Source organism: Eptatretus burgeri, chromosome 4, assembly GCF_056783735.1.
Source record: "Eptatretus burgeri isolate ZD-2024b chromosome 4, Ebu_testis_v1, whole genome shotgun sequence".
NCBI classification, from domain to species: domain Eukaryota; kingdom Metazoa; phylum Chordata; class Myxini; order Myxiniformes; family Myxinidae; genus Eptatretus; species Eptatretus burgeri.
Genome location: NC_140964.1, coordinates 83,356,917 through 83,366,916, shown reverse-complemented (window position 1 = coordinate 83,366,916; position 10,000 = coordinate 83,356,917). Strand labels below are relative to the sequence as shown.

General features: G+C 43.3%; 1 long non-coding RNA gene across 2 annotated transcripts in view; it reads right to left on the bottom strand.

Annotated features, from left to right (window-relative positions):
• LOC147028551 (uncharacterized) overlaps nucleotides 1-10,000 on the bottom strand; it is a 119,924-nt gene that overhangs the window by 93,607 nt on the left and 16,317 nt on the right. The gene's annotated exons all lie outside the window — the stretch shown is intronic.

Genomic DNA, 10,000 nt, shown 5'->3' with positions numbered 1-10,000 from the left:
GGTGAAAATAGTGTCTTTCCCACTCCCCCACCCCTGAGGGATTTCTTTTTGTGGCCATGAGCTGACACAGAGGATTACCAACACATATCCAAACTTTGGTGGAGATTGGCCCAGCAATGTTTTTCTGATTTTCAGATGTACATACATACAGAGAATTGCCTTATGTAATATCGTAGGGTGGTGCAAGCTCCCTCTGACCCTTGACATTAAACCCCACCCAAGATATCGTGTATTCATCCTCTGATATTCAATGATGTCACCCTTCCTTAATCACACCGCCGACTGACCCATGATGTCTGAGGCTTGTTGGTGTCATCTCTCCCTTACTTTACAATCCTCCTTCGACCCGCACTTCATTATTTTGCTCCTGACAAAGGGTAATGTCATAAACATCACCCTCAACTTGTCTCCCACAGAGGTAAACTTTCACTTTTTCAACTCCTGTTTGGGAAAATTCATTACTATATTATCCAACCTTTATGCAGTATCAATTCCTCCAGCTCCTTCTAGGCAGCATACCAATCATTTTTTGCATTCCCTCTTGCAAAAAGCTGAATCTATATATCCAATAATTTCACCTCCAACCAATAATATTTATCTCTTCCTGCAATTGCACAGCCCGTCTTCACCTTTGCCCATCTGCACCCCTTCACACTGCTACCTGACTGCACCACCTCCAGACCACTGCCTGCCCGCAACCTTTCCATACCAATGTGTGCCAGAACCCTGTCCACACTGCTGCCTTCCTTCCCCCTCTCTATCAATTCCCTCTATCGATAATTCCCTCGAGGTTGATGCGATGGGTCTCTGATATAAAATGTTATGATGGTCATGAGTCAGACTTCATTTAGACAGAGTGCCTTGGTTCAAGAAAATGCTCTGCCTCTACCATTCCTGACCAACCAGGAGAGGAGGAAGGACATTAATGCAATAAAAGAGGCTGGCTTTGTGATCAACTTGCAAGGAGCTTTGTGTTCCAATGACTTTGGCGTTGAGATGCCACAAATAAACGGCAGTTGAATGCTGTGTTGTAGCACTCTCTTGTGCTCGTGAACTATCAGCTTGCTTTCTTGCTTCATATTACAAAACCGTGGCCCCATCATAACATAAGCATGTACGTCAACCTCTGCAACCGATTCAAGAGGACAAATTCATCAGGATTTATTGCTCTGTGCTTTCAGGGCATAATTTGATCGACGTTGAGTATTTTTTCAAACAGTATCACGATGCTGCAAAATATTATACGCAGAATTATGTCAATTCACTGTGGGGCTTGTGGTAACCCCTCTTTGAGCCAGGGCACATGGAAACTATATGAGAGCCGTGGGCAGTGAACACCTTGCATCCTGTATCTCACAATTGAGCTCTGCATTGGTGCTGCTTGTTCAAACATGTTTCATTCATTTGTGTGCATATTGACTTGGAGTCAGTTTCAAGTTCAACCCGCAGGTGTACACTATTTTCTAAAGGCCGCTGTTGTGTCACTGATACAGTGCCCACTGTAGATTATGGCAAAAACTTAGATGTTGTTCAAGGTGCCGGCAACAGAGAATGAGGCATCTAACACCAGATAACACCAAATAATGTGAGCAGACAGGTCCATCCATACCTTAAAGTTCATCAGAGCAATAGCACACTTTGTGATGCAACTCCCTGCCTGTGAAGGACCAATCTGTCAGGAAAATAAATCAAGCTGAGAATCAAACCCAGACTACATTGCTCAAAGGTAAGTGTATTACCTTTTCAAACATCATCTTGCTCCAACACTGATTCCGTGTTTGCACCTATAGATAGCTCATTGAGCTCCTTGAGGCGAGAGTGTTTCCCCACTCTTGGAAAATTAAATCAAACCTTGATACGACTGAGGCTACGAAACTCTCATATTCCTCCCTTCCTCCAACCTTCCTGCATTTGCATCACACATCAATAACAAGCTTCCTTTGATTTGATGAACGTTAAAAAAAAACTTAAGATAAACACCAAAGAGATTGAAAACGAAAACATGCTTTATGATTATACAGCCAGAACTTCTGCAGCAGCATGTACAATGGGCGTTCAGATTGTTCGACTAACGAGATACAACGGTCGAAGCTCTTGAACTGTATTTTTCAATATTTAAGTACGTACAATCTTTGTAATTCATAAGAAATAGTTTTTTGTGCCTTGTAATTTGTTTTGGTGTCTTGGGACTTTTCATGAGGCATGCAAGAAACTCCCACCCAGTGCTTTCCCCATAAACTTCAAATTTTCCACCATTGTGTTCCACAATTTTGTGGAATATCAAGGAGTGTTAGCATATAATTAGCCAAAAAGACTGCAACATAAACTGGTGGGTTATGAAAAATGTGTGTGTGATGGGCTGAAGGAATAATGTGTTGATTTGAGTAAATGTTATCAATAAAGGGGCATTGTCACCCCTTTATTGATAACATCTATTAGGGCTGTGGCGATGCCCAAGTGTTATCCACGGTAAACATGAGAAGAAGGTGGGGAGGTCTGGGGTCACAGCTGGAATACGAACCTGGGTTCGGCAAACTCTTTGGAGCACATAGGAAATCCTTGCCTCCAACGGAGACTAACGAAGAGTAAAATAACCTATAGGCGGGCGTTCATGTAATCAAGTTTGTGCCTCCTTAGGAAGATAGCACAAATCGCATGCCACACCGGAGTCACGTGACACTGCAGGTCAGAAGTCAGAACCAAGACCTCAGGACACAGGGCTGAGCTGGAAATGCAGCTATTCCGGAAATGTGGCACATGGAGACATCTGTCCTCTGGCTCCACACTGCCCCACGGCGCCAGCACCATGTACAAAGACACTCAAACAATCCAAAGATCTCGAGATAAATCCTACATTAATGAGCAAAGCCTGGGTTTGTCGTAAATAACTTGTGGCATGCAAAAAAATAACTTGAAATTCATCCCTTAAAGCCAAAGCTAAAACAAGAAGACTTGGAGCAGACTTCCTCCTAAATTAGGAGCTTCCACCAGGGGTTGGGTTGAGCCCAATATCAAAGGCAGTTACGTTTGAGGATGCATTTACCCATATCTGCTTGCCCGTTTCATTGAGCTATGACCTTGTACTTGCTCACCCTCACTCAGCACGAGGGTAGGAACTTTGCAGATAATGTTACAATCAGTATTGAATTAACCGATGGAGTAGCTTTCCATGAGGTTTGCATAAACTGAGCTTACAGTGAAATGTTCTGCATGCAGTTAGGTTTGCTTTCACATCAACTATTCCTTTGAGCATAAAACATTTTTTGGAAACATCAGAATGACTTTCCAAAATGTATACACAATAGACCTATAAATATAATGAAGACGTAATCTGCAGTTTATTTTTTATATACTTTGTGTACGAGTACGAAAGAAGACAACTACTGTGAAGCGAGCAATACACCAATCCGGTTTTGACCCTCTTATCTTTCTTTTTTCACCCAAACCTATCTTTCTTTTCCAAACCTACATGTGCACCAAAAGTTAACCACATGTCCACACTTTCTCTCCTGTATACCCGCACGCATATCCATATCGTTATCAAAATAGGTTCTATCAAATGCTCCGAATCAAGACTTTGTCTCGGTGCCAGGCATCACTGGATATGACAGATTGGGAACATATGAAGATAGCAGTGAAAGCCTGATTAATGAGGCTTCACCTATAATTTCTGACCTGGAATTTTCAATCAACCTTTGTATAGATGAACTCAGATTGATCAGCTCTGCTGAAGGTAATGCTAACGCAATGTACAAGATTTGACCTCCTTTTCCTTTGAGTTGCAACTGCATATTGGAACCTGTAACCATCAGATCAATTGGACGAGATAGAAAAAAACTTTGCAATCGAAACTGAGACCTTGAGCATACAGTCAGACTAAAATATGCAATGTGATGTCTGTCTGTTAGTCTATCTGTTTGTCTGTTTGACTGGGATACATTCAGTCGTTACTTACCAAACTTGTGAGGATGAAGGGTGACACGATATAGGTTGTAGTGACTTAATTTGCACCCCTCTCCAAGGGGTGTCCCGCCTTTGGTGAAGTCTGTGTTGAGGTGTATATGTGTGTTAAGACAGCTAATCATGGCATTTTTCAAAGGCCGCTTCTAATCACAAAAGTAATAACAATACCAATGACAATTGCATAATATTAATTTCATTACAAAACAATATTAATACTAATAATATCCCCCCTCTCCACAAGGTTTTTACTCCTTGGCCAAATGCCATGTTTACGTGTATAAATGGCTTACCATGGCATTTCGTGGTATACCCCCACCGGGAGTAAAGAAATTATAAACCACAAACACATATGATTACCTTTCGAAACAGTCGCTACTGCTGTTTAATACTAAACTAAAAGGGAGAAAACCAAACGTTCTTGAGGAATTATATGCTCATCACGTCCCCCACAGAAAAAGGGATCCGAGCCGAGATCTACTGTCATCGATGTACCCAAGAACAGGATAATACCATGACCCTTCCTTTCCACCACCGTAGGCAGTGGGTGTACTAGTTGTAGAAAAATACACCAAAGTGTAATCATCTTTCTCCTGACTCATGTTGATGAGGAGTGTAAAATATCAGCTTTGAAAGACTAAACCTTGCCCGTAGTTGTCGTGTCGACAAATAAAGAAAAACAACTGAGTAATAATGTAGTACGTCTTGTTGGAGAGGTCAAACTAACCATTATAATATAACCAATTGTGTTAATAATTAATAAAAAAACAACCAACTAAACATCACGTCATTCCCATAGGGACGAGGAGGCTGTGCCTGGTCAGAAAGGGAGGATGTATGTAAGTGTGTATCTTCCATATGTATGATCATGCTCCTCCATGTCCATGACCATCTGCATCCAAAGTCTCCGCGATCTTGATTTTATTAGGTTCAGATGGAATTTTCCCCAACTCTGAAAATGAAAACCGGTAGTTTGGGTTTGGGGCACCCACTGTTATTTCAATAAAAACGATTTGTTTGAGCATGTCGAACATGATTCAGTCCAGCAGCGGTAGCGTTCGAGACAGGTACATAGGAACAATATTGTACAATCACAGTCCACAAAGGAGATGGTTATTGAAGGCACCATTAAATGCCTCTCAAAGATACATCGATGTCCAAAGCACAAAATAGTTAACATTTTCAGAATGTGAGCAGAAAATCCTCTACGAATCAAGCAAATGAATCTACCCCCAGCCAGTGGCTTCGTTTCACAGGAAAAAAGTAGTTACGAAGCAGGCCCCTGGAATGACATGGAGCCAACGAGATCCACAAATATTTGCACCATGGAGAGAAAATATCACAGCTTGATTCACGGCCCGTGAGTAGCGAAGGCCTAGATTTATCGGCTGTTTCGGGTAGGCCGGTTTAAATCGCAGACCCCCAAACATGACGCCATCGCCTTTCAGCCCGAAACAAGGCTGCTCAGGATTTACAGGGTCACCAACTCAGTGGCCACAATACCGGTCTCTCTGCCACTTTTCCCTCCTAACTCTCTTGAACCTACAACTGAGCTGGAACAGGTTTGTTTCTTATTTTCATTGAATCGAGCGAAGAGTGTTCTTGGCGAAAAACAAAACTGAGTATGGTTTATCTGCACTATGCATGGTTCCTCAAAGGAACTTCTTTGTTACGATTACACATTCGAAAGTTAGTTTTGGAGCTTTGGCATCAAAATCTATTTGTGAGTTCTATGAAAAGAAAGGAAGCTCAAGGCCATGACCTGCTTACTTACCGCCAGATATAAAAAAAAATAATTCTCGAATTATAGTGTTCCTGAAAACTACTCGCCCTTTTCCATAGAATGTAAAACGTGTGTGTGCGTGTGCGTGTGCATGTGTTTTGCCCTTCTTTCATATACTAGGAAGGCTATTCACATGAAACATGTGAACCACCTGTTCCATTTGTTTACAGTGCAGAAGCTGATGAACAAACAGTAACGACACTGAGATAACAAGCAGTGCAACCTGATAGGACCTCCATGTCAGACAATAACTTTTTTAGCTTTTGCCTATTATTTGGCAAGTGTGCAGAAGTGCATGGATGCTCAGATTGGGAGGGTAAATAAATATGCAAGGTTGTTATTGAATTGGTAATTATATTTATAACTAGCAAATACCTACCACCCATTGCTTTGCTGATTTGAATACCAAAAGAGGAGTAAAAGAGAAGAGGGGAGAGAGAGAGAGAGGTGAGAGGGAGAGAGAGAGAGAGGAGAAAGAGAGGAGGTGAGAAAGAGTAGGGAGGGGTGGAGGAAGAGGGGAGGGGGGAGAGAGAGAGAGATTAGTCAGAGGAGGGGTGGGGGGGAGAGGGGGTGGGGGAGAGAGAGAGAGAGAGAGAGAGAGAGAGAGAGAGAGAGAGAGAGAGAGAGAGAGAGAGAGAGAGAGAGAAGGAGTAGTCAGAGGAGGGGTGGCGAGAGAGAGAGCGAGAGAGAGAGCGAGAGAGCGAGAGAGAGAGCGAGAGAGAGCGCGAGAGAGCGAGAGAGAGAGCGAGAGAGAGCGAGAGAGAGCGAGAGAGAGCGAGAGAGAGCGAGAGAGAGCGAGAGAGAAGTGGGAGAGAGAGAGAGAGAGAGGTGGGAGACAAACAAGACATAATAACAAAATCGATTGACCAATATACAGTACTTGAAAAATCTTTGATTTGGCAAGTAACAAACAATCAGAGGGGGTTAAAAACAAAACCTCCTTCACCCTTGGTGGTGGAGGTAACAAGAGCAAACTAGAGGGGGAGCACTCGGGAGAGTGCAAAACCTCCGCCGCCAATACTGCTGGGTCACTCAAGTGAACCTTATATCTTATTCATTAAATATGTCAACAGTGCTGACAGTTATAGTTCTTTTCTCCAACATTTTTTTTTGGGGGGGGGGGGTTGGAAATCACTAAAAACATGTAAAAATGCAAAAAAAAAAACAAAAAAAAAATCGAAATTTTGTTGAAAAAAAAGTTGCAAAAATTTTTTTTTCTCTAACAATTTTTTTGGGGGGGTTAGAAATCACTTAAAACATGTAGAAATGCAAAAAAATTTCCCTTTTTTGGGGGGGGTAACAATTTTGGGGGTGGGCGTTGGAAATCACTTAAAATATGTAGAAATGCAAAAAAAAATTTTTTTTCTCTTACAATTTTTTTTGGGGGTGGTAATTTTTTTTGGGGGGGGTTGGAAATCACTTAAAACATGTAGAAATGCAAAAAAAAAAATTTCTCTATTTTTGGAGGGGTAACAATTTTTTTTGGGGGGGGGGTTGGAAATCACTTAAAACATGTAGAAATGCAAAAAAAAAAAAAAAATTCTCTAAATTTTTTTTGGGGGGTAACAATTATTTGGGGGGGGTAAAAAAAAATTGGGGGGGTTGGAAATCACTTAAAACATGGAGAAATGCAAAAAAAAAAATTTTTTTCTCTAACAATTTTTTTTTGGGGGGGGGGACCAAGTCAAAAATTTAATGGCATGATCCTTGGACCATACCTAACCCCCCAACCAAGTTTCGTCGAAATCCGTCGAGGGGTTTTTCCGTAATACTGTTCACAAACAAACAAACAAACAAACAGAAAGGGGTGAAAACAGTAACCTCCATCCATCTTCGAAGATGGCAGAGGTTAATAAGACCCAAACTGACCTTGCCATGATACTGTTGCGGCTCTGCAAAGCCGGCACTCCTCGAGGCAATGGCATCCAACATATAGTGATACCACGACAGTTATCTCGTTAGTCTTCGTTTAGTTAGCCCTTTCCACACGTCTCGTGGGTACATGGTACAAGATGTGTTGTGTAGGGCTTTTAGTTTGGTCTTCAATCCCCTTTTCTTTCATTTATTTTACTTCATTTTATTTCACACAAACTATGCAAACATACACGTCAGGCCAGTAGCGCTATCTGCTGAGGGTCAAGAAGGCACAGCAATCACCTCATTTGCATACACGCACCATTTCTTGTTCAAACGGCGTGCCATAAACCAACCGACGCCTCATCTCAGACCCTCACCACGTTCACCACAATGCTACAACCCTCACCATAATTCTCACAATACCTTCTAAAAATCCCCACAACAACCTACGCCCGACCTCTTCACCACAAACGCCACAACTGCGACCAACAACTTCACCTCCTCACCACAACTGCCCGACCCACTCCCAATGCTTCAACACCTTCACCACAAATACCACAGTGCTTTCTCTACCTCACCACAACCGCTACAAACCACCTCAACCACAGGTGGCTCTCTGGACACTCACCACAGTCTCTGAGGATGCTGGGGAAATGAAGGGCATTTTGAGACTGGGTATTTTAGCATGTAACTTGAAGCGCAAATATATTCTGAGGCTCGTTCAATGACGTCCGGGTGGCCCTGGTGTTCCGCTAAATAGCAACGCTCAAACGGAGTTCAGCACACGTTCATGGCCAGAGAGCGCTCCCGAAGACCTTTGGCCAATGTTAATTACAGAGCTGTGTTGCGTGGCCCAGCTGAGAAGCAACTGAGGCCATTTTTGGCTCCAGAGTCTGGCGGGGCATGGCTACGGCTTTGGGGTGACATCCACGCACCAATGGGGATGCGCAGAAATGCCTACAGGGTCTTTTTATCCACTTTATTGCCCCTCCTCTACTCCAAGCTCTATAAAAAAAGAGAGCAAACCACAGCCATGAAGCATAATCTCTTCATCCTTCATCGGGAACCTTTGCCGAGCTAAGAGTCATCTGAGCTGAGAGGGCAGCGCAACCGAGCGGGGTGGCGCGAGCATTGCTGGGGTCATTGCCAGGACGTCCCCAGATCATGATCAAGTTTCATCCGGCCGGCTGAGAATCTTTGACGGTGTTCCACAGTCATTAGCCAAACATGTACAGACCTTCTCACACGTGACCCGTTAAGCTATCTTCTCACGCATCTTTCTCTCCCATTTGTGTCTCGTCCACTGTGGATGCATGAACTAAAAGAGCAACAATTACTGATTCGCACCTCTCACACTTCCTCTTGCATCAAGCTGCACTACATTTTTGCACCTCCCACTCATCTACTGTCAACACCCCTAGTTTTCTTCCCTCCTCTCCTTTCCTCAGCGAATGGATTGCGTAGGTCCGTCGACCGCACCAGGTACAATGAGGTTGCTTACACCTCAAATGCTTCTCCTCTTTCTGAACTCTCCAGCTTCCTCGGGGGTGTGTGTGTGTGTGTGTGTGTGTGTGTGTGTGTGTGTGTGTGTGTGTGTGTGTGTGTGTGTGTGTGTGTGTGTGTGTGTGTGTGTGTGTGTGTGTGTGAGTGATGGCGTCTTTTGTAAATGTTTGCATTTCTTTCGCCGCAGCCATGAATTCCTTGCTTTCCCCTGCTGTACATTTTAGGGAGAAACGAATTACTGTGCCACATAACTTTCCTTGCTTTGCTGAATAAATTGCTTTGATATAAACATACCCAGCTCGTTTTCGTCCTTTCCTTCATTGGTCCAGCATGGTCTGCTCGTTAGTTTAGCCGGGAAGTTCTACCCCAAAAAATTGTTTATTACCGGTGCGTACTTGGCAACTCCGCTCGGCTGCACCTGATATGGTAAGTTTAACTGTTGGTGTGTATATTTATATATACATACACTATCTTCTTCTTCTTCTTCTTCTTCTTCTTCTTTCGGCTGCTCCCGTTAGGGGTCGCCACAGCGGATCATCCGTATGATCCACATAGTGATTTGGCACATGTTTTACGCCGGATGCCCTTCCTGACGCAACCCTGGTCGCCTCTTATGACACAGGGATCTGGTACACCTATTTTAACCGGGGTATACACCGGCCCAGTATACTGGTACTCATTTTGCCGACCTCGGAAGGATGACAGGCTGAGTCAACCCCCTGGTGTATTAATTCAGTGGCCCAACGGGGCTTGAACTCAGGACCTTTTAGATCCCAAGCCGCTGCCCTAACCACTGCGCCAACACCAGGCTATATACATACAGTATATAGATATATATTTAAAACTTAAACCGAGGTTCACAAAAAAAAGAAAAATATTGTTGCGGTTCTAGGAACC